At 35.5% G+C, this 27,101-nt stretch overlaps 1 protein-coding gene across 1 annotated transcript in view; it reads right to left on the bottom strand.

Moving 5' to 3' along the window:
• LOC140158958 (NACHT domain- and WD repeat-containing protein 1-like) overlaps nucleotides 1-27,101 on the bottom strand; it is a 250,273-nt gene that overhangs the window by 219,138 nt on the left and 4,034 nt on the right. The window contains 2 exon segments of the mRNA XM_072182251.1: nucleotides 685-931; nucleotides 7,346-7,588. The gene's annotated coding sequence lies outside the window, so the exon portion shown is untranslated.

The following is a 27,101-nucleotide window of genomic DNA, read 5'->3' as shown; positions in this document are numbered from 1 at the left end:
TAGGGCAAGATGAGGCAATAATGAATATAACAATCGCAAAAATGTATCTCTCACTCCAATTCACAAAAATAAATGTACAAAAAAATTACATAGAGTATTATGTATTGTAAAAAACAGACTATGAAAAATAGCAGGCACAGCTAGGATCTCACTGTGTTACTTATCTTCATTAGATATGACACTGCCATTAATTCTGAACATGATCTTGAACTTTTTTTTTTTCCTCCTTCCATTATTTTTCTTGATGGTGTCTTCCTGAAGCAAGATTTCATTTCCTGAACTAAAAGTAATTTCCGAAAATGTTCCATACTTTTGTTGAATACAAATTGAACACGTTGTATTTTAGGTAATGTTTGATAAAAAAAAATTCATGAAATAGTTAGAACTCTTTACCTAACCTTGAATAAAACATAGATAACATCTACCTTTTAAGTCAGGCATATGCATCTCATGTGCCAGGTACCATTGCGTCACCGATTAATTTGAAAATTGCATTTGGATATCATTTCTGTCTTTAATTCTGCACCCAATCCTTTGCCCTGCTTCCCACTGATGAATAGCTCTGATGGAATAATGGCATTGTCATTACAGTATTTAACGAACAAATTCCATGTGAGTTGGAAAATTGAAAACGCCTGGGGTCGGCTCGAAGGGAAGTAAAGTCACGGTTAAACGCAGACTTACCGACTGATGCACGTGGTGGGGCTGACAATGTATTATCCAAATAAGATGGAATCCGTCACATAATCCCTGTCCCTCTTGACAGTCGTAATATTCCAACTAATACAACACAGATGTTCCGTTGCTGCTAACGCTTGTTACACACGATGCTATCCCTACGTTTGCGAGTCACGTATACCCGAGGTCAGACTACTTCAAACAGAGAAACGTGGCTGTATCATCAACTGATGCCTGGGCAAACTCCACTATCCTGCAATACATACAATTTGCAAAGAAAACAGTTTGATAATATCATGAAAACAAAATAGTTCATATCATGACTTGGGACAAGAGATGTTGTTAACTCGTACACAGAAATATTTAACTCACATGTAGAAATATTTAACAGGTGTGACAATGATATTAATGCTAAGTAGTCTAATGGAGAAGGGAGGAGGACTCAAGAAATATACTGTACATGTACACATGACTAGATAATGAAAAAAAAAGAAATATATTTAGGGACTGTTGTTATTCTTTCCATTCCGATATCAACTGAAAATATTCTCCTGCAGGGACACCTGCCCCCTGTCACCCCCATGGTTGCACCCTCAACATTGTAACAAGTGTCTGAATCTCAATGAGGCATGCATTTTGCCAAGGGGCCATTGGGTGCCATGATATATAGACCCAGCTAGGCATATGGCAGCCATCAGTGACACTTGATATGGACATGATGTCATCTCAGGCTTGTCAGCATTCCTGTACGGATGTCAATTCTTACATTATCAGCGAAACTTCTATGAATAAATTAACTTGCAATCTGGTAGGTCACACTTTACGTACTGTGCTAGAGTCAGGTTGACAATATACGCTAGCAAGAATGATACATCTGATATTGCTGTATCAACTCATCTATTCATTTATAAATGACTGAAATATTAGTGTACTATTCGCTGTAGAAGTGACGTAAGGCTACCATAGCAATAGATGAAAAGAATTTTTGACTATATCGCCCTGCACTACACTACAATATCTAAAGGGCATGGATAAGACTGCTACATCAAAATGCAGCCTAACATTCACCAAAAGGTCATTAAACAATAAACTATAGTGTTATCAGGATCTAATTTTGAATGTGGATGAAGCAGGTGATGTGATTCCTTAGACAACAAACCTGATTGCTTGGTAGTTGGGTACCAATCATTTTGATACAACCTGTATCATGGTGATCACCCACACCTGTAAGATTTAATATCTTTGAAAAGAGCGGTACTATGATTGCAGACAAACACAGGTGATGAGTGCAACCTGCATGTAGTGCAGGGCGATATAATCAAAAATTGTATTCATTTATTGCTATATATGTAGTTAATCTAATTTATTACATCACTTCTACAGCGAATATAGACGAATCCAAGTAGCCAAGTCATGGTCAGGCTTTGGTCGGACATCTTTGGGTAGCCGCTAGCACCAACCTGGTGTTTTGAGCATCCGATTGTGCAAATAAAAGCCGCCTAACACCTAGAGAAGATGCAAGGACAAGGAGGGTTAATAGAATAATAGCTAATAATATATATAATGGAGATAATTCATGAGGTAATCCTGTCGCATCTATTCATATACATAGTCCTTTTGTTATAAGTACATCAATGCATAGATACCGCGTATAGTTAATCCGATTATTATGTCACTTCAACAACGAATAGACCATGCTGTGTGTTTTGTCGAAGGGAACTGTATTGTGTTATTCTTTTGTCTACCTGTGTTTTTGCGGAAGGTGTAAAACGGGTGATGGAATGCAGTTTAAAATTTCCGCCAAGGCCGAATCATTTCACATTTTGAGTGCATTGTAGCGATGGCTACCCAACTAAAGGCTGCTAGTCAGGTGTAGGAATGCGTGCATTTGGATTCGTCTATAGCCCGGGAATATAAGCGTTGCTTTACATTGATTTATTTTTACCTGTTGTGAAGTGATATGTCTCCTGCATAAATTTAAGCCAATTTAAACCTGTGTACACTGAAAATATAAGCTAATGTGCTCAAGAGGCATAGCAGCCTTTAGCAGGGTTGCCAAAAAATATCAGCCATTTTTTGGGTGTCGCATTTGAAATGTCGCACAAATCAACACAAATCTGCCCAAAATATAATGTCCAAAAATCCACCCACAATCCGGGCTACAATCATCTTCAACAACTTCAAGATGTGTTCTCTTTGTAGCAAAATTCATTGAAATGAGTTTCAAATTGATATTTTTCCGTTCAATTTCTAAGTCGCCTAAAAGATACAAAATTGCAGCAGGCGTTTTCAAGTTTTGGGACAATAGATCAAAAGTCGCCTAATCATTCTACCAATCGCAGGTTTGGCAACCAAAAAAGCAGTGGCCTTTAGCCAGACATCCTCCTCCCTCCACCCAGACTGAAAGACTGAAAGTGTGAATCTATATCAACAATTTTGTAATGCTCCATTGCAATTTAATTGATGGGCGTTAATACTTCTTCATCAAAAAAAATCTTGTCATGTTGCAACACATTTGTTGTTCAAGGATGATTACAAATAGGCCATGTACGCAGCGTTGGAAATAGCTGGTATCGCGTAGCAAAATACTGCACAATTTTATCAATTTGCTACACAATTTTGGAGTTAAGTAGCATTTTTATGCCATAGACTTACACACTGAAGTATGTGAATGTACCAAGAGAAAAGAAATGAAAGCAAATTTTGCTATGCATAAAAAAATGCTGAATTCCAACACTGCTGATGTACGTTCTACACATGTAATGAAATTGCTGTTGGCATGTTGTACGTGACACACGTTTTCATGTCAAATCAACACTTCGGAGAATTATTTCTTCTTGCAGTCAAGGAGATATATCTCTTCTTGTAATGAATGCAAATTGCGTGAATCTCGCTATTGTATAGATAACATGCGATTAATTTCCAAGTAATTTATTACTTTGATAATTGGCCATCTTGAATATTGAATATTGTCAACTCAACGCAGCAGGACAAAAAGATTAAACAAATCAATTGCTTTTTCATAATCACTATATATCCTTCTGTGATAGAACTTGCACAACATATGGGGATAATGCCTTCTGCAATTCTGTGCCAGCTCTGGCCACTTTTAAATCTAATCTGAAAACCCATTTGTTCTTTATTTTTAATTAAGATGGACATTTTATTGTAGCCCAAGATGTAGTGTAAGTTGTACTTTTAAGATCATTGTAAAGCGCTTTGTTCAAACTTATGCTAAGGCGCTATATAAATTCCATTTATTGTATTGTATTGTATTCTGTCCAGTAATAGCTAATTAATCATATGCAAAAATAATGAAATGATTAACCAACATACTCTTGTATGGCCAATTAAGGTCAAATAAATTAATCCTAAGTGCATTCGTCAAAATTTCTCACGCTAATATTCTGAACTATATATCTTGTTTTAAATGTTTTTTAAAACATATTTCTAAAATGTTGTTTAAATGTTGTTTAAAAACATGTTTTTTAAATGTTGTTTAAAAACATGTTTTTTAAATGTTGTTAAAAAACATGTTTTTTAAACGTTTTTTAAAAACATGTTTTTTAATGTTGTTTAAAAGCTCCTGATGAAATTTACCATAATGTTTTGAAAAAGAAACTTTGTAAAATGGCTGTGCAACAAATCTATTGAGATTATTTATGACGCATAAAACACTATGGCTAGCTCATTCAAGTTCAATAGTTAACAAGAAATGTCTTTAAAAAAGACAATGCCATGGATGAAGATCATGTTTCATAATTTTGCATTGCAAATTTTGTGTGTTTGGCACAACTAACCGGGTGGTAAATATTGGTATTTATGTATATTTATTGTGCCTATTTATTCGCAATGTATAGTTTACTGGTAGTTACAAGCACATTATAATCAAAAAGACTGAATACTCAATCCCGGGCTCAATCCAATCTTTATTTTCTGAATGTGTTGATTATATTGTTAGGACTACTAACTGTCTAGTTGCTCTATACCCAAATGGTACTTACCACCCCGACCAGTGTCAATCCCAATACACACATCAATTGGTCCTGTCTGGTCAGTTAATCTCATTGCATCAAGCAAGGATGAATATTGTTGAATTAGTGGTCACACTTCCATTCACACTTGTTGACAGCTTACCAGTAGGGATCAGCAGGTGGGGTACAACTTTATATCCTTTTTCATACAGCAATTGTGCAAACTTAGGTCCTAAAAACTTCATTTGTGATTTTCATCATTGACAAAACAAAATGTATGTTTAATATATTAATTATTTCATTGATAGCATTTTCCTAAGTTTCCATCCATAAATAAGCACAGAGTATTATCAGTTTACAAAAAGTGTTTATGTTCAGATTCCCAATTAGTCATGTTATCAGTATAGCTGGTAGCATGCCAAATCCAGACCTCATATTTATATTGTTATAGTCAAAAACAGATACTTTGTGCTGGTAGTCCCTGGCAACCCAGTCTGCTTGTGGCTCACTCGCAAACATACACAATAGAAACCGGCTGTGAAGGAGCCTATATGTACTAGATAACTTTCTTATAATAAAATCCGTTTTTGAGTATGATAAAGAAAGTCATGCATGGAAGGACGGAAGCACAGAAGGACGGAAGCATGGTAGGACGGACATTGCAAAACCAGTATGCCTCATGGTGGAGGCATAAAAAAACTTTTTCTTAAAAGTCAGACATTACCCCATGTAAAATTGGTTCCTTTATAAAATCTATGGTAGAAGGAAGTCCTTGTCATCAGTTTTATTCCATTGTCACCATTATTTTTACTGAAGAGCTATTATCACTTGCGGCACTCTGGAATAGAGGTCGTCAGCCTTTTCGTCATCTTGAGGGTAAAAGCTGGTAAATAAATATGGTTGAATTTCCCTTCAATGTCATGGGTGCAAATCATGCCGCGGTGCAGTGGCATGCCCAGGATATTTTGACCGGGGTCACACAATCCTATTCCCCTGAATGACTGTCCCCAAAAAAGTTGACCCAATTTTTTCTATATGGTTTGAAAAAGTGAAGAGCAAAAAAAAAAGATTACAGAGACTCTAGCGACCAAAATCAAAGCTCATGTTTATGATGTTTTTTAGGTCAACCTTAAATATGGCTGTTTATAAGGAGTAAAGTGGTAAAGCATTGTTTCATCTTAATGATCTTATTTTTCTAACCACTGTCTCTAGGTAATCACATGATTTCCTTTATACTTGAAGGTAATTATATATTGATTTACCCATCACGCTGATGACCTCTTTTGAAATAAGTTATTTTTTTAATTCTCTTTCTTTCTTTCCTTCATAAGTTTGTTGTTCTTTAGTTTTTTGTTCATTCAGTCTTTTATTCATCCAATCAATCAATCAATCAATCCAATAAAGTCCTTGTTTTCCTTTCTTTTTTATTCTTTCTTTCCTTCCTCTATTTGTTCATTCAGTCAATCAATTAAAGCCATAATGTACGATCTTATAATATGAAATTGGGGTTTTTTTTTCAAACCTGATTTTTTTGCATATTTGTAATGTTTACACATGTCCCAACTTGCACCTAAATGGAATCGGTCAAATTTGTTGTCTTTGTAGGTCAACAGAGCAAAGTTCGACATAATATTATCATAATTTTTTTATCAAAATTATGATAATATGTCCTCCCATAGAACTGCATGTTAATGGTGAAAATAACCAGTGGGGTTTCTTTCACTTTACCTTGTTATTTCAACTTAAAATGGACAGCAACCGTTCCCGGCAGTTATTACTAATATTATTTCAACATTTTGAATAGCAAATTACAAAATTAAAATTTGACGGAAATCGTACATTAAGGCTTTAATTCATTAAAAGTCCTTCTTTTCCTTCTATTATTTATTCCTTTCCTCCTTTCCCTGACTCCTACTGTGATGGTGATAACAATAACCACTAGACAGTATTCATGTGGTTTAGCTGCCCAACCTATAACATCAAATTAAGACCAAAAATACACTTTGCATTGGTCCATCCTATTATATTATCCAATTATGTCATCTGTATTACATTAACTTCACATTAGTGTACTTAAATACTAATAGAGTATGAGATGCACATGGCCTATTACTAAATCACGAGACTGTGTCATAATAAACACCTTCCATCCAATGGGTCACACCTACAAATGATAATCTCATTAAACATTTCAATCAAACATTTCAAACCAATCTCTTAATATCTCTTGATTTCAAATGTCACTGCATGTTAATATCACTGCATCACGAAACTGATATAAATTAAACTGATTATGAAGAATATATCCTAGCACAACCATGATAGTAAGGGCATCCCTTTTTTCAATTAATAAGCATACCTGTACAATATTGTTTTAAACAGCCTGGCGGCTGCTTATTCCTGCAGTCGTAATTAACCCACGGATGATGTATCGTACTCAAAAAGAATATCACACAATTATCACCACTCAGCATCTCCTCTGTCAGGTTAGGATGATAATAACAGCATGGCTGAAGAAAGACTGCACTTATCGCGATGTCGTTAAAGCTGCTGCAATAGTAGTTAAATAGCAGTAAGCAAATTCACAATTATTATCGCAATAGTAGCCGCCACTGTCGTATGCATGGGGCATCAGTTGAACGCATGAATCTAAATTAATAATCAAGGGTGGATGCCAAATCATTTCATCTTACCTTTGAAATTATGCAAAATCCAACAGAAGTAAGTCCACTGTTTATTTAAGAACTTATGACATCCACACATAAACACAGACCAATTCCAATTTATGTATCTTCTGTATGACGCTGTGATTCTATCAGGCACTTAGTGCCGTCAATTTTTTTCTTGCTTTTTCCTTTTTAGACGACGAGTCGTCTAACTGGGTGGATTGTTCCTGCTCGTTGTACTGCTGATGCTGCCGCAACCGTCGCTATGTTCTGCAGAAAATAAAACACGGGGCACAACTGAATATAATTTGAATAGAAACACACATCAATATAATTAACATTTCTTGAGTTGCAATGGATTGTAATGTCTTGTTATTGTCAAAATACATTTGGTATCGATGACAGCTGGTTTCTAGTCTTTGAAACTGATAAAAATTTAAACAGTTCTTTAAGATACTATACTTTTTGTATTTGGGGTAAAATATAAATCGTATTTTACCATTTGAATATTATTGTGCAGATATACTGTAAAAATCAATTTGATATAATTAAAAGCAGTACAAAATATTAAAATTAGAAAATAAATTACAGTCTAATAACAGAAATACTGCCCGTATTGTGTTCCAATTATTTGCACATTATAACAGCAGGTATACCAGCGGACAATTCCATTGTCATCAGCAGGGGAACATAACTCGTTAGTTACTGGAGGGATTTATGTAATGTGATAGAGAGCGGACACATAGCATTCTGGACCTTATTGCATGCTGAGATGCTAATTTTGGCATAATAAAATTTTCACTAAAAAATCATTTTAAATCATACAAATCACTTTTGTTTATAATTTCTCCAATATTGGTATCAATGTTTCAAAGATTACCATGCTATAGCATGGTATTTTAATGCTTTTTTTAATTTTTACCCTTGCAAAAATAATAAATTGTCAACAGTAATTTCACTGTTATCATAAATGTAACACGAATCGCCTGAGGAGCAACTATCATAATGTATTTTTATAGATGTCAATGCACTGAGTTACCCATATGTGGTTGACACACCGTAAGCTTATATTTTTAAATTATTTGGATTTAGCATACATAAGAGGCCATCAGTTTGCACATATATAGCCGCAAATTTTATTCGCCATGTTCACTCTTCGGGTATCAACGAAAAATTTGTAAGACAGTCTCACTACTAAATGATGAGCATTTTGATATTTGCAAGTGTTACTGCAGAAATGTTAACGCAAATTTAAAACGTTACGTAGTAGCATTTGCAACACCGTCATGATGTACAATACGATGCCAATCAATGTTGAGAGTGATACGTATGTTACTTTATTATTGCAAAAAGGCGGGATGGGTTAATGCATGAAAGGAGGTGAAAACATCTCCAGGATACTTAACAGATTATGCTACTCGCTACTGAAAGATTACGGCTGAGACGCTGTGTATATGTAAAGCTTATAGATGTAAAAGATGTTGCACATACTGTATTTATGAAGTAGGTTTATTCAGACCCTGGGACTTGTATAGATGTTAATTTTTTTTCTTTCTCTTGACGTAGTACCATGATCATTATAATATATAATTTCTACACATGTTTCTCTTCCTTACACAGAATTAACATATAAATTGCACATTTAAAACAATGAATCAATTAATGGGGTGTTATTCTTGTATCATACATCATTTAAAGGGTACACTGTTTTCCACTTTCAAAGTGCCAAACTGTGAAAAAAATTTGCGAGGCTATCTTATCAGCTTCCAAAATTTGCAAGTTGACATTTTCAAAACAAAAGGTGGTTAAATTTGCAGGCTGAACTGTCTTGCAACTTGCAAGACTTTCCAATGAGGGAGGGATAGGGTGCTATCACCCCGCCTTTAAAACACTAATCTTATTCATGTTTGTAAATCTCATCATCCAAACCTGTCAATACGGACACAGATCCTTCTGCTAAACAAATCCATATCCTAAAATCTTAGATTTTAGATGAGGGTGCTATCACCCCGCCTTTAAAACACTAATCTTATTCACGTTTGTAAATCTCATCATCCAAACCTGTCAATACGGACACAGATCCTTCTGCTAAACAAATCCATATCCTAAAATCTTAGATCTTAGATGAGGGTGCTATCACCCCGCCTTTAAAACACTAATCTTATTCACGTTTGTAAATCTCATCATCCAAACCTGTCAATACAGACACAGATCCTTATGCTTAACAAATCCATATCCTAAAATCTTAGATCTTAGATGAGGGTGCTATCACCCCGCCTTTAAAACATTAATCTTATTCACGTTTGTAAATCTCATCATCCAAACCTGTCAATACAGACACAGATCCTTCTGCTTAACAAATCCATATCCTAAAATCTTAGATCTTAGATGAGGGTGCTATCACCCCGCCTTTAAAACATTAATCTTATTCACGTTTGTAAATCTCATCATCCAAACCTGTCAATACAGACACAGATCCTTATGCTTAACAAATCCATATCCTAAAATCTTAGATCTTAGATGAGGGTGCTATCACCCCGCCTTTAAAACATTAATCTTATTCACGTTTGTAAATCTCATCATCCAAACCTGTTAATACGGACACAGATCCTTCTGCTTAACAAATCCATATCCTAAAATCTTAGATCTTAGATGAGGGTGCTATCACCCCGCCTTTAAAACATTAATCTTATTCACGTTTGTAAATCTCATCATCCAAACCTGTCAATACAGACACAGATCCTTATGCTTAACAAATCCATATCCTAAAATCTTAGATCTTAGATGAGGGTGCTATCACCCCGCCTTTAAAACATTAATCTTATTCACGTTTGTAAATCTCATCATCCAAACCTGTTAATACGGACACAGATCCTTCTGCTTAACAAATCCATATCCTAAAATCTTAGATCTTAGATGAGGGTGCTATCACCCCGCCTTTAAAACATTAATCTTATTCACGTTTGTAAATCTCATCATCCAAACCTGTTAATACGGACACAGATCCTTCTGCTTAACAAATCCATATCCTAAAATCTTAGATCTTAGATGAGGGTGCTATCACCCGCCTTTAAAACATTAATCTTATTCACGTTTGTAAATCTCATCATCCAAACCTGTCAATACAGACACAGATCCTTATGCTTAACAAATCCATATCCTAAAATCTTAGATCTTAGATGAGGGTGCTATCACCCGCCTTTAAAACATTAATCTTATTCACGTTTGTAAATCTCATCATCCAAACCTGTTAATACGGACACAGATCCTTCTGCTTAACAAATCCATATCCTAAAATCTTAGATCTTAGATGAGGTGCTATCACCCGCCTTTAAAACATTAATCTTATTCACGTTTGTAAATCTCATCATCCAAACCTGTTAATACGGACACAGATCCTTCTGCTTAACAAATCCATATCCTAAAATCTTAGATCTTAGATGAGGGTGCTATCACCCGCCTTTAAAACATTAATCTTATTCACGTTTGTAAATCTCATCATCCAAACCTGTTAATACGGACACAGATCCTTCTGCTTAACAAATCCATATCCTAAAATCTTAGATCTTAGATGAGGTGCTATCACCCGCCTTTAAAACATTAATCTTATTCACGTTTGTAAATCTCATCATCCAAACCTGTTAATACGGACACAGATTCTTCTGCTTAACAAATCCATATCCTAAAATCTTAGATCTTAGATGAGGGTGCTATCACCCCTCCTTTAAAACGTTAATCTTATTCATGTTTGTAAATCTCATCATCCAAACCTGTTAATACGGACACAGATCCTTCTGCTTAACAAATCCATATCCTAAAATCTTAGATGACATCTCATATTCTAGTTTTGTCGACAGGGGTAGCGTGAACACAAAAAATCAAAGGGACCAATTTAATTTTTCTGGACCCTTTGGTACCTGCAAAACCAATATTTAAGGGGTCCAATGAGAATTTAAGGAGTCCATTTGTCCGAAATTCTAAACTTTGGAACTGGTCAAATATTCCATTGAAATTATTAGTGTTGTGGCCTATGGCGATTCGGAAGATTTACTGATCTCTTAATTTTTAATCAACGATTCATATACTGATTTACGCCATAGTGCGTCGTAAAATTAAGGAGTCCATACAGTGTTTATCGGACCCTTTGGTCACTTTCAAATGGTGATATAAGGAGTCCAAAATGGCCAAAATCAAAAAGTAAGGAGTCCCTGGATGTGCAGACTCCTTAGATGCGACCCCTGCTTGTCGATTTGGAAGATTGTCACCATTTTAATTTTGCCACCTGACTCCTTGTGCAAAACGTGTAAAATTTTAAGACTCACAAATCAATGGATATTCCAGTATTCACCTTTGACAAGAAATTTGATTGATTTTACATTTTAGGAGTTTTCCAGGCACAGGGAATCGGCTGCAAATTAACCATCTTGTGACATATGATTCAAATCTAACAATTATGATGAAGGCATCCAGCAAGTCTGGCAAATATCATATGTCTTTACCATATGTTGCGCCAAAAACAGACGTACAAAGCATATAAAATGTAAGATAAACAAGCAACAATAGCACAGACTTTTTAACATCAATATTGTATTTATTAACTAAAATCAGTCATAGACTTTGCACGAAGTCATGTTTAAGAAATAATACACATTTTTAAATCATTTATATTTGCTATCTTCAGTAGATAGCAGCACTCTTCTTAGATATATTGCAACACTAATTTCAATAGATAAGAGTGCAGTTAGCAGCACTATCTTTGGTATATAATAAACACCATTATCAGTAGATAGTAACACCATCTACAGTAAATAGTAGCATGATCTTAGTAGATAATAGATATCAATATTATCTTCAGTAGATAGCAGAACTATCTCTGTTACACACATGTACATCAGTAGATAGCAATGCTACAAAGTATTCCTCAAAGTAGATATAAACACAATCTTCAGCAAATAGCAGACCTATCTTTGTTACATACATTGTACATGTAGCTGGTCTATCATCAGTAGATAGCAGTGCTACAATGTATTCCTGCAAATAGATATCAACAGTCTTCAGTAGACAGCAGAACTATCTTTTTTACATACATAGTACATGTGTAGCAGGTCTATCAAGAGTAGATAGCAGTGCTACAAAGTATTCCTGAAAGTAAATATCATCACTATCTTCAGTAGATAGCAGAACTATCTTTGTTACATACACTAGCGGGATACCCGCGCTTCGCGCGGGTCCCCGCTAGATGAGTAAATGGGAGCGTTCACTATATAACAGGAAGATTTACTGAACAGGTAGAATCATTGAAAAGGTACATTTTATTTATCTAAATCTGTATCTTCTTACATTTTCTTTTTTAGTTTCTTCTGCTTAGCTTGTGATTTTCCGTTTCCATGTTATTTATTTATTTATTTATTTAAAACCCTGTTCCCATTATTTTCTAAATCTGTTCTTTCTTACATTTCCCTTTTAGCTGTTTTTTATTTGCTGCTTGTGATTTCCCGTTTCCATGTTTTTTATTTAATTCTGATCTCAATATATTAGCTTTTTTTTTTTTTTTTTCCTGATTAGTTTCTTTCCTTCTTTGTTTCGTTCCCGTTTCATTTAGTTACTTTAACCCGGGATTACTCGTACCTTATTTTGATTTAATTTTTCTTTATAGTACCGCTTCATGTTGTTTATACAACAAACGTCTTTTTCCCGTATATATTACGTTCTCTCATAGCGTGTCTGCCGACGTGTTCACCCGCATAATCCTGTGACCCGTCCATGTACCTTTTTGTCCTTTATTTTTCCTTCATTCCGGATTATCATGTCCACTGGTCTCTGGCTCGCAAGTAGCGTGGCTCTGCACTGTTTACGCGCGCATTGGCGTAGTGCGCATTACGCACGCGGCGCCGACGCGCTGCAGAGACGCGTAGGCTGGCAACTGATTTTCATAACAAAAACCCGTTTTTACCCATATTTTCAATGTTTTTGCAGCCAATTCTTGACCGTTTTCAACCAAATAAAGTTTAAACACGTTCCGTATATTCCCGATCTCCCGTATGAATTTGGCGACATTTGGATCGAAACTCACAGAGCCTTTGATTATCTCACACACATAGTCACATAGTCACAACATTCCCCTATTTATAGTAAGATAGTACATGTGCAGCAGGTCTATCAACAGTAGATAGCAGTGATACAAAGTATTCCTGAAAGTAGATATCAACACAAACTTCAGTAGATAGCAGACCTATCTTTGTTACATACATGTGTAGCAGGTCTACCATCAGTAGAGAGCAGTACTACAGGGTGTTTCTGAAAGTAGATATCAACACTATTTTCAGTAGATAGCAGATCTTTGTTACATACACGTGTAGCAGTTCTATCAACAGTAGATAGCAATGCTACAGGGTACCTCTGAAAAGTAGATATCAACATTATCTTCAGTAGAAAGCAGAACTGTCTTTGTTACATACATGTGTAGCAGGTCCATCATCAGTAGATGCTACAAGGTGTCTCTGAAAGAACTGTACCATCATATTTTGTACAATATAATAATTCCTGAACTGACAGAGACTGAATAATTTATGCAATTGTAAAAAAGAGAGCGTTCATACTATTTTTGAATTTTTGGGTCCGTGCCGAGGGTGTGCTGAGACGAAGCGAAATCATTTCTGCGTCTCATCATTAGCATCTTGGTATCGTGTGCAGGTCGCATCTCTGTGGGTCTCTCAAATGCGCCCATCATCCATGTCGCGCTTGCATTGCCTTGAGCGCATTCCCAGGGAAACTGAATACCCCCAATTTTTGCTCCATGCCTGTATCAAGATGGCGGTCGAGTCCCAGTTCTCTGTCTCTAATTCTGTGGTCTAAGCACTATCTTCAGTAGATAGCAGTACCATCTTCAAAAGATAGAAGTTCCATCTTCAGTAGACAGCAATGATATGTAGTTTTTCAGCACATAGAAGTACTATCTTCAGTAGACAGCTGTTAGTACTTTCTTCAGTATGTTATTCTAAGCACTATCTTCTATAGACAACAATACAGTACTTTTTTCAATTCATCATTCTAAGCACTATCTTCAGTAGACAGCAGTACTTTCTTCAATACATAGATGCACTATTTTCAGTTGACAGCCCAGTACTTTTTTCAATACATAGATGCACTATCTTCAGTAGACAGCAGCACTTTCTTTAGTACATAGATGCACTATCTTCAGTAGACAGCAGCACTTTCTTTAGTACATAGATGCACTATCTTCAGTAGACAGCAGCACTTTCTTTAGTACATAGATGCACTATCTTCAGTAGACAGCAGCACTTTCTTTAGTACATAGATGCACTATCTTCAGTAGACAGCAGTACTTTCTTTAGTACATAGATGCACTATCTTCAGTAGACAGCAGCACTTTCTTTAGTACATAGATGTACTATCTTCAGTAGACAGCAGCACTTTCTTTAGTACATAGATGCACTATCTTCAGTAGACAGCAGTACTTTCTTTAGTACATAGATGCACTATCTTCAGTAGACAGCAGCACTTTCTTTAGTACATAGATGCACTATCTTCAGTAGACAGCAGCACTTTCTTTAGTACATAGATGTACTATCTTCAGTAGACAGCAGCACTTTCTTTAGTACATAGATGCACTATCTTCAGTAGACAGCAGTACTTTCTTTAGTACATAGATGCACTATCTTCAGTAGACAGCAGCACTTTCTTTAGTACATAGATGTACTATCTTCAGTAGACAGCAGCACTTTCTTTAGTACATAGATGCACTATCTTCAGTAGACAGCAGCACTTTCTTTAGTACATAGATGCACTATCTTCAGTAGACAGCAGTACTTTCTTTAGTACATAGATGTACTATCTTCAGTAGACAGCAGCACTTTCTTTAGTACATAGATGCACTATCTTCAGTAGACAGCAGCACTTTCTTTAGTACATAGATGCACTATCTTCAATTGACAGCAGTACTTTCTTTAGTACATAGATGCACTATCTTCAGTAGACAGCAGCACTTTCTTTAGTACATAGATGCACTATCTTCAGTAGACAGCAGCACTTTCTTTAGTACATAGATGCACTATCTTCAGTAGACAGCAGCACTTTCTTTAGTACATAGATGTACTATCTTCAGTAGACAGCAGCACTTTCTTTAGTACATAGATGCACTATCTTCAGTAGACAGCAGCACTTTCTTTAGTACATAGATGTACTATCTTCAGTAGACAGCAGCACTTTCTTTAGTACATAGATGCACTATCTTCAGTAGACAGCAGCACTTTCTTTAGTACATAGATGCACTATCTTCAGTAGACAGCAGCACTTTCTTTAGTACATAGATGCACTATCTTCAGTAGACAGCAGCACTTTCTTTAGTACATAGATGCACTATCTTCAGTAGACAGCAGCACTTTCTTTAGTACATAGATGCACTATCTTCAGTAGACAGCAGCACTTTCTTTAGTACATAGATGCACTATCTTCAGTAGACAGCAGCACTTTCTTTAGTACATAGATGCACTATCTTCAGTAGACAGCAGCACTTTCTTTAGTACATAGATGCACTATCTTCAGTAGACAGCAGCACTTTCTTTAGTACATAGATGTACTATCTTCAGTAGACAGCAGCACTTTCTTTAGTACATAGATGCACTATCTTCAGTAGACAGCAGCACTTTCTTTAGTACATAGATGACATTGACAGCACTTTCTTTAGTACATAGATGCACTATCTTCAGTAGACAGCAGCACTTTCTTTAGTACATAGATGCACTATCTTCAATTGGCAGCAGTACTTTCTTTAGTACATAGATGCACTATCTTCAGTAGACAGCAGCACTTTCTTTAGTACATAGATGCACTATCTTCAGTAGACAGCAGCACTTTCTTTAGTACATAGATGCACTATCTTCAGTAGACAGCAGCACTTTCTTTAGTACATAGATGTACTATCTTCAGTGAGACAGCAGCACTTTCTTTAGTACATAGATGCACTATCTTCAGTAGACAGCAGCACTTTCTTTAGTACATAGATGTACTATCTTCAGTAGACAGCAGCACTTTCTTTAGTACATAGATGCACTATCTTCAGTAGACAGCAGCACTTTCTTTAGTACATAGATGCACTATCTTCAATTGACAGCAGTACTTTCTTTAGTACATAGATGCACTATCTTCAGTAGACAGCAGCACTTTCTTTAGTACATAGATGCACTATCTTCAGTAGACAGCAGCACTTTCTTTAGTACATAGATGCACTATCTTCAGTAGACAGCAGCACTTTCTTTAGTACATAGATGCACTATCTTCAGTAGACAGCAGCACTTTCTTTAGTACATAGATGCACTATCTTCAGTAGACAGCAGCACTTTCTTTAGTACATAGATGCACTATCTTCAGTAGACAGCAGCACTTTCTTTAGTACATAGATGTACTATCTTCAGTAGACAGCAGCACTTTCTTTTGTACATAGATGCACTATCTTCAGTAGACAGCAGCACTTTCTTTAGTACATAGATGCACTATCTTCAGCAGACAGCAGCACTTTCTACTGAAGATGCACTATCTTCAGTAGACAGCAGCACTTTCTTCAGTACATAGAAGCATTGTCTTAAGTATTAGGCTACCTTAGTTCATATCCAAACACAGGGCTAATTTTCCCAGGGCACCCGTAATGCCCAGTAAGAAAATTATACAACAGTGATGCTTGATTGAGAGAAAGGTCATTATGTGAACCTGTGCCCAATATAGTGTACACTGACATCACTGACTCACAGTGAATAAAAACACATTGGATAAACAGATGAGAGAGAGAGAGACTATTGAGATTTTGTAAAGATTTTAAAAATCCTAATTCCTATATTAGTCTGTCAGGAAATTCTAGTAGGTATGCACACAGCTATGTGAGTCTATTTATCCTCATCTTTAATGCTCTGCGTGCTAGCCATGCGCTTCAATGGAAAAAGTTCAAGTTTTGAAATATTTTCTCAAAATATCAAGAGCTACTGAATCAATACTAGGCTTGTTTGTACTCATTTTAATGCATTTTTCATGCTGATTCCAAATATGGTCATGAAAATTTACATTTCTAAAATTTTTGAATTTTTAAATTTTTTAAAACTTGTCGTCTGCAGTCGACACCTGCGTGAAGAGAGTTAAAATCAAAGTCATTAAAATAGAAAATGAGTAAAGTTTACAAAGAAAACACTGTACATAAGTGCTAAGTGATGCACAAAGCAGGAACATTTCCCAATCAATATTGGGCTATTCCAGATAATCTATACACCCCCTGTGTAAGACATGACCTTCATCTCCCACACAGGGAGTGGGGATTTCAAATGAAGTTAACCATGTAACTCCATTTAAAATTCATACTCCCTGTGTGGGAGATTAAGGTCATGTCTTACACAGGGGGTGTATGGAATAGCCCATTTTGTCACATCATTCATGCTTCCTAAATTCTAATGGTGAGCAAATGTTTAAAAGTAAAATCCATGTGCAACTCAATATGAATATAAATGAATAAAACTTAAACAAAATTGGTTACTATTTTTACATTTCAAAATTATAAATTTCCAAGAAGCGTCATAAATTTGGGTGGGATAAAAAGAATTTCAAAATCTTGAATCTTTTAGAGAAATATAATGCGATCAAGCAATATAAGTCGTCTGTCCGACAAAATCAATTTCCATTCCACCCTTATAATACTCTTGCCAATTTAAGTTAAGAGGCGACATTGGACTATTTCAGTTGAAATCCATACACCCCTATGGAAGACATACCCTACATCTCCCATAGAGAGGTTGTAGATTTCAAACAGAGTCACCTATTCAGGTGAAATTTGAAATTCACACTCCCTGCATGGAAGATTAAGGTCATGTCTTCCATACAGGGTGTACGGATTTCAACTGGAATCGTCCATTATGCTGAAATCCTACTGAAATTGCAACTACTGTTCCCGGGCTTTAAATTATTGTCATGTTTTAGAGAAATATATGATGCATTAGAAATTGAACACTCCTACTGGCTAGACTACAAAATCAATTTTCAGTGGCAAACAACTCGTTTTACTTGATCATGCCCAGGGACAGGCGATTTGCGCGGAACTTTTTTCCGCGCAATTCCGCGCAATTTGCTATTTTTTTTTCCTATGGGCAGGGCTACATGATTTGCACTGAAAAAAGAGTTCCGCGCAATTCCGCGCAATTTGCTGTTTTTTTTCGCGCTAATCGCCTGTCCCTGATCATGCCACAAAATTTTGTTGGCTCTCTCACCTACTGTCATGTCTCAAAAAGCTGCCTTTTGTGGCTTATTTCATATTGTTATTTTATATTTCAGCATGTTTTTTTCTTTAACAAATGGACATGGGATTGTAATATTATGATACCGTACAATATCTCATCATAATTAGATGACAATTATAAAACATCACACAAGGCAGCCTTTTGAGATACGACACGTGATGTGCTGATAAGCTCTCATTTGAGATTCTTGATAGCTGGGAGTGCATCCACGTACTATACTTCACGGTATTGTTATTTATTTTTGCTGAGGATTTATTTTCACAAACATAGAAACATGAAATAATGACACAAAAATTATATTAACTATGATATCGTTGATGTGATGTACAGCCTGTCTCAAAAAAAGTTGTGCAAGTGAAAAGCGCCCTCTTTGGCAAATAGAAAATATCGTTGTGACATGATGCTTACATCAACATCAAGGGCGTAGTCTTAGCTCTCAAATGCCATTTGTTCTGTTCAATTTGCTTATTTTATTTTTGATATATGTTTAGTTAACAACAAAAGGGTAAAATCATAATCACAGCCCTCTTCCCTAGTAAATGTGGCACAATTTTGTTGTTAAGGGATCCAAAATGAGCGTTTATTTGCGTTTCGATAGTATTTTTGTGGGACATGAGAGCACCTCAGACCTATCGAATTGCATTCTGAATCTGAAGCATGTCTTTCTGATATCAAATAATTTTCATTTTTGAAAATCACAATATAATACAAATTTTATGACAAATTATAAAAATTTGATATTTTTCAAATTTTTGATATATAACCGGGTATATAACAGTCGTCGAAGTAAATTATATAAATCTAATGATATATTCTTAAAGTGTATGTAGCAGGGAGGAAAAGCCGACGGTCAATTGAAAATTTTGACCTTTCATATTGAAGATATGGATTTTTTTCGAAAAAGACCTAATTTTTTTTGGTGTTTTGGGGAAAAAAATCCATATCTTCAATACGAAAGGTCAAATTTTTCAATTGATCGTCGGCTTTTCATCCCACCTACATACACTTTAAGTATAAATCATCAGATTTATAAAGTTTACTTCAAGTACTGTTAAATATCAAAAATATCAATTTTATATATTATTATATTTGATATCAGAATGACATTCTTCGTATTCAGAATGCAATTCGATATGTCTGATGTGCTTTAATGTCCCAAAATAAATACTGTCCAAACGTTCATACCCCAGCCCTTAATTAAACATATCTCGAGATTAAAACAAGCAAATTGAACAGAACAAACGGCATTTGAGAGCTAAGATTACGCCCTTGACGTTGATATAAGTATCATGTCACAACGGTATTTTCTAATTGCCAAAGAGGGTGCTTTTCACTTGCACAATTTTTTTTTAGACAGGCTGTATTCCACAATGTACCTCATACATGTACACTTGTAGTAGGAGGGAAAGGGTAAAATCACGAAGAAAAAAATCTTAACACACAAATAATGACTTATACAGTAAATAAATGTGAAATTAAATGTTAAATCAAATTACTATTCTTGCCAATTTTAAACTCATAGCTCTAGAGATATAGTGATTTTCATGATGCCAAAGAATACCTCATGAAATTAAGGGGTACTACACCCATTGATTTTTTTGCATTTTTTGCATTTTGTGAAGAAATTACAAAAAAAATTGGACAAAGTGGTATGCAAAATGAAGGGCAAATCTTCTCGTTTTATTGGTGGCATCGGTATCAACGTAGCTTACATGCTTTTAAAAGTAGAAGCCAAAAGGTGGTACATCACTGATGATTTAAATTCACTTCATTTTGGAAAGCTTAATATCAACGGATTTCGTTAAAATTTTGGATATGTGTTGCTAACACGTTAGGGAAATAAAGTTGATATGTAAAATGGGAATAAGTGGTTCCTGATTTCTTTTATGACTTCATGAACTTGGTGCTCCACAACTATCAAAAAGGAACTGGTTAAAATGCTTCTATTTTCAATGTTGAGCTATATTTTGTATTTTTAACTTGCGACATTATTTCACTGAAACTTAATTAAGCCATAGGTAACAGGTTACCACAACCATACTACAGCAATGTTGAAAAAAATTGTATTTCTTGTCACCTATACCACCATATTGGGTAGTTTTCCGTAAGCTTAGCTTTTGTGATTTTGGTAACTATTTTATATTTATTTGTGAAATCCATCTCAACTAGGCATTCTAAATTGTACTCACCATTTACATCCCAAGGTATATTAGTATATCCACCTTGCACTTCTCGATATATATCCAGTTAAAGACAGAATATCAAAATTATTCCTCATTATGATACATTTTGTATCACAGACTCTCACATGTGTATTCAAAATTGATGCTTAAATTTGACCTGAACCAATTGACCTATAACCTGACATACGGTGACCTAATAGCCTCTTCTTCTCCTAACAACACATCAATAACAACATCAATATCAAATTGACTAATGACTATGCATCTATTGTGTAAGTGTTTATTTAATTTATTCAGTGTTATATATTTTGCAAGCACCACTAGATTTTCTATAGAGTATAACAAAGGATTTAATGTATTCTATTCATGTACCCTACTTGAACATGTTGAAAAGAATAAATTATGGTTTGTTATGAAACACGCATCTGAGTTACCAGGATACGGTAAACAAAAAATATATAGGGCTAAAATGACTTACTATACAATGGTTTAAAAACACCTTTTTTATTTATTTTTTTTTATTTTTTATTTCACATGATCCGTGCATATATCGCCTCGCTATAAATGAAAAAATATTTTTTTAGACCAATCAAACCAATATATGGGTGTAGTACGCCCTTAAACACTTAGTTTGGCCAGAATAATAGGCCATACCTCAAAAATCTATTTCCTTCCAAAATCATATGTAGTATGCTTTATAGCCCATTATTTTTGTCTTGAAAATTTTCCTGATATTTCAAAACTTCTTGCATACATTTGTGTACTTTCCCATTACACACATAAAAGTGAAACATGAAAAATCAACATCTCTTAAGTATGGCTGCCAATGTTATCTCTATCTGCGTTTCATTTTTTAAAAGCCAGAAGCAATTGAAATTTAAATTGCACAAAAATAACATTTTAGAGTACGATTTGTTTAAAATGATTTTATGCATGATATTTTATCCCAGTCATATAAATAATTGCGATCATGATGATGACTGTTGGCATTACTTTAAAAAACTGGAGCAAATCCATTATCCATGGAGTGCGATGTAATACTTGCAGTCACAGAATCATTAGATTTTTTCCCAAAACGAAAGGGTTAGGGTCTGTGTATAGTAAGGATAACGGTTAGGGTAGGGTCCGAAGTTTTCCGTTTTACGGAAAACAGAAAAAAATCACGGAATCGGAGGTACAACACGGAAAATTACATTTTTGTAAGATGTTACAAAATTGTTAAAAAATAAGAGAAATAAATGTTAAACACAATCATGAGTTGTGTGTGTCCATTTTTATGATAAAAATATTGTTTAATAATGCCGAAATAAAGATATATATTACCAAGGCATGAACCCCTATATCCATCCAAACATCGTAACAGTCGGCCTATTATCGTGAGAATATTCCAATCAGAGCATATTGATCGCGATATTGAACACTTTATTGTGACATTGATATCATTTTTAATCATTGTTTATGCATTTTAAGCTTTATTCATGAAACATGGATTTACAAATTACAACATGGATTACAACACGGAAAAGAGATGTTAGAAAATGGTAAACTTCGGACTATTACTGTTGGGGTTATGGGAACAGAAGAGGGTCTTGTGAGAGTTAATACAGGCGACAGTGTGAAGCTTGAACCTATCATCTTCTAGGCTGGACGGCGAAGCTTGAGGTAAAAAAATTGTGCTATTTTATCTTCATTGCGTGAAGCTTTCCTAAAATTTGCTGAAAAGATGTGAAGCTTAATAAATAAGTGTTTTGTATTTCTGGTGAAGGGTCATCCAATCCATAGTGTTGATTGTGTCAAAAAAATATCGAAATTGGGAAAGTTTTCTTTCATGCTTTTTTTTTGTGGTTCTTTTCAATATCTATGATCAATCTGTCAGCTAGGCAAAGAATCAAAGATCATGAGTAATCTCTTATACAATATTCCCTGTGAAGGTGTCTCCTGCAATAGAAAGATGTACTGAAAAGCGTCATTATAAAACTGTTGCAGATACTGAAAATTACTTGACTGTACATTAAAATGAACCTACTTACGGAAATGTGTTTATAATAGGCCAAACCATGATAAAGCATGTTTTTTAATCGATAACATTTACAAATTCATTATACTCATTCAAATGGCACCAGCATGTCTAATGTGTACAGCTATAAAGCATAATAACATATATAAAAGTTGATTTGAAACTAAATTTTAGTGAAAAAAGAGGAAAAAAGCTGAAAATACTCAAATACAGCTGAAAGACAGCATGAAATTGTGGTAAAATGGCTCTAATTGGGTTGAAACACGTAAATTAGATCAATATAAAAAGCTGAAATCTGCTAAAAAGAAGAAAGGTTTCAGGTCTGTAGAGTAAAAATAAATAAAAACATCAATTGCTGTTAGAAGAATTCATGTGCAAAATGCCACACATGTGAGACAGACATGACAGATCAAGACGAAGACTCTCTACAGTTGCAAGAAACTACCCAAGAATCTGATTACTATGAAAAACCTGAGGACTATCACATTTGTCAATAGGGTAAAACTTATGTGAAGCTTGACTTGCAGAAAAAAGACAAAAGTGAAGCTTTGACTATACTATGGAAATGATTTGAAGGTGAAGCTGAAACTGTCCATTTTGGCCAATAGGATGATATGTACTTTGGTACGAAGCAGTGGTGAATATTGTCCTCATAAATGATTTGCTTAAAACCATAATGTGTTATTTGCTTCACAGCGACGCCCTCAATTTTACTCGGATTTCTACTTTTTGCATAATTATGATGCCCAGTGGTGTACTAAAATACTACGTAAAAGACTAAATCTGACTAAAACTAACTTTTTATAAACCTACAAAATTGCAAAGCAGACTATCTGCATGGTCCAGTTGCTATCAACAGGAAGACACATAATGCTTTATGCTCCAGGAACAACTACATGCTTGTGCTCCTGGAATACTTTATTGTAATTTTTTCTCCAATTTGCTGGTTCTGGTAGGGTTACAGTTAATTAGTTAGGAATAGCTATAAAGAAGTCTTAGTGTATGTACATGTATGCTATACTTACTGAGGGAAATTAACCAAATACTTAATCCTGGATGTAACATTAAGTACCCTTTGCCAAGATTTTTGACAGTCCCAGATATTTTTTTTATTCACATAGGTTTCATTATCATGTAGGCATAGGACTTTTATTCCTTCGCTAAAAACCATACAAATGCAAACAGCACCTATTTGGTTTCGTTTCTACCATGTTCATACTGCATTATCAGCATACTGGGTAAATTTCAGGAAAATTGAAACAGCCATTTTAAAGAAATTTTGTGTTTTTTGCCATTTTAGTACTAAATACTGAGGTTTCAGGCACACCTTCCTTGTAAACACCACATAGATAAAGGGCCATCAAATCAAAATGTGAGATCCTTTTCCCCAAAAATTTGCATATGATGTAGATTAAATATAAATGCAAGTGATGTCGTCTGCACTCTTCTAATTTCATTTTTAAAATGTCTAGCCCAGATCAAGATGTACATGTATTTAGCAGGTACCACAGTCACCCTGTCTTCTATTCCTTATGTATAAATACAAATTTCTAAATTCAACATGGGTTACATGGGCACAGCCATTACACAACATCATATCAGCAAAAAGGACCTAGAAAAACTCATACAAATGGATAGGAAAACAACATGTTGGTATTCATGCATTTTCACAAAAATGACTAATGCAAAAAATCTGAAGATTGGGAGATCCTGTAACTTACATAATGCTATGACCAACTAATTTTGGAGAAAAGTTGTCGAAAGTGTTTAAAAGTTATCGAGCACTATTCATTTTATAATGGTTTTTATTCGGTAAAACACACCAAACATTGAGCAACAAGTTGCTGAAGTCAACTGCCTTACCATTGAAAAGTACAGGAAGACCACCCACTGTGCTTGAGGACAACTATCCAGAAAAACTGGCACCCAGACAGCCCTTGAATTAACCCACGGCACCCATGGCATTTTGCCGTGGGTGCCCATCCCCACTGCTGTAATGCCCTCAAAATATGTCCTTTACCCAAGGCAGTCACTTGCTGTGCCTTCTAATGAAGTTGTCGTCGGTGCCCCAGCCCTGCCCCTTCATTATAAAATCATCTATCTATGTTTGTGTGTCTTTTCTTCACTTTTGAAAAATTGCCTTGGTGCCCTTCTCAAATTTTCAACAGTTGCCATGATCATGATGCCCTCTTGAAATATTGCAAACTGCCGTGCTGCCTTGCCTTTTCAGTGAAAATCCAAGGCAATTTTTAACTTGCCCTAAAAAAGTTGCTGTGCCCCTTCAGATCCTTAATTCGATGGCTGCACCCAGACATAAATGGCAACCTCCAGATCACTCAATCAAGAATTTATAAATTTGTATTTATAAATACAGAATACAAGACTGACCCAAGGTGCCCATGCATGCCATTGGTTTAATGTCCTTTCAAATGTGTAACTTGTGGACATGTATTTGACTTGGTGCCCTAGCAGGATTTAGCCAATTTATAATGGGTACCTTAGTAAAACAAACTTTGGACTAGAATCTGGGTAAAGTAAGGAAAATGGTTTAGGGTTACGGTAAAAGAAGGTTTTGTGAGAACCTGCGAATGCCAATCCGTTGCTGCTGCTGTTATAACATCAGCAGCAGCATCGTGCTGAATTGTTACTTTAATACGACAATTTCACAAAAAGCTTTTCATTTAGATAAAGATATTCACCCACACACCGTACTAGTTTCATTTGTGGGTGAGTAAAGTGGTCAATGCAGAGCATCTAATTACACTTCAAAATGCACATACACAGCTAGCCATGATAGCATCAAAGCCACAGCCAATGACCTGCTCTCAATAAAAAAAAAAAAAGAGAAGATGTTTGCTTGCCCTCAACCGACCGACCCTAATTTTGGAAATCAGAAAAAAATTGGTTTTTTTCTATTTACTGTACAAAAGAATACCGACCCTATTTTTGGAAATTCCGGAAAAAGGTTTTTTTTTTCTTTTCAAATGTTTGCATTCTGAAGATGTAAAAAAAATGTATTTTAGAGCTTGTGTTCAACATTTTAGTTGTTTTGTAATGTTAGTTGATTCATTTTTACACCAAAATTGTCTGATTTTTCATAATTTGAGCCTTAATTAATACAAACAGTAGAGTTTGCTAGTAATTAAAAAAAAGAAAATCCTGACCGACCGACCCAATTGTTAAAATTCATTTGAGGGCAAGCAAACAATTTTTTTTCTTGGCCTAAGAAAGCAACTCTATAATGCAGGATATGCCTACTTGATTGCCATTGCATCATAAAATTCCTCTTGAAGACACAATTTTTGACTTAAGTCAGTGAACCAGGTCAAATATAACTAGGTTTTATTCAATCATCTTTATTAAACCCAACCCCCTGCTCTCCTATTGGGTGTCCCATTCCTTTTTTAAGGAATATCCTAATGCCCTTTCTGATTTTCTGGCAAAGGAAGGGGAAGAAGGATGGAAAAAAGAAAGAATACAAAGACACAATTTGTTTTTCTTTCTGAGTGGAGCACAACACCGGGGATAGAAAGCCACGGGTGTTGATGACCTGCAGTACCCATAGGCTACTGTGTTGCAATTTTGGTCAACCGCAAGCCCAACAGCATACAACTTGGACTATATCTTTGTCAAATGACTGAATCTGCAAGAAAGCTGATGCACACAATCATGATGTAGTCCTTGGTTTCTGATGGATCAAAATCTCAACTTTTTTTGGAGTAAGTTGGAGGGGATGAGGCTATGGATCATGAAGTGTCAGTGTACAGACTTTTCTGTATATACATTTGTATGCTGACTGCACTATCATACCTGCCAACATTGAATTCCCAGAAAACTGACTCAATGCGAAGCGGAGCGAGCGCAGCGAGTGGAGCTATCGCCCATCACGGCAGGGGGTCCAGGGGCCCGTTTTAAGGGCCCCTGGTGGGGTCCAGGGGCAACGCCCCGGTGGGGGTCGAGGGGGCGAAGCCCCCCGAAGCTCTTGGGTTTCTACACTCTAGAAACCCATAGAAGGCACTTCTAGGAGAGATATTCAACATTTAAAAAGCCATCTAATCAAGGCATTAAATGCATTGGAATCATATCATTTGGACCTAACAATTTATACATTGCAAAAAAAATCAAGAAAGCAAGTCGAAGTGAACACTGATTAGGGGTGTGATTTTCAGGTAATTTTGTGCCCGGGTACCGGCGCATTTTTCGGCGGGTAACGGGCACCAAATTGCAAAAAAAAAAATTTTTTTTTTTTTTAAAGATTTTTCAAAAGTTTTTTTCGGTTTTGTAGTGTC

The sequence above is a fragment of the Amphiura filiformis genome, chromosome 8 (assembly GCF_039555335.1).
Source record: "Amphiura filiformis chromosome 8, Afil_fr2py, whole genome shotgun sequence".
NCBI classification, from domain to species: Eukaryota; Metazoa; Echinodermata; class Ophiuroidea; order Amphilepidida; family Amphiuridae; genus Amphiura; species Amphiura filiformis.
This window is presented reverse-complemented; position numbering and strand designations above follow the sequence as displayed.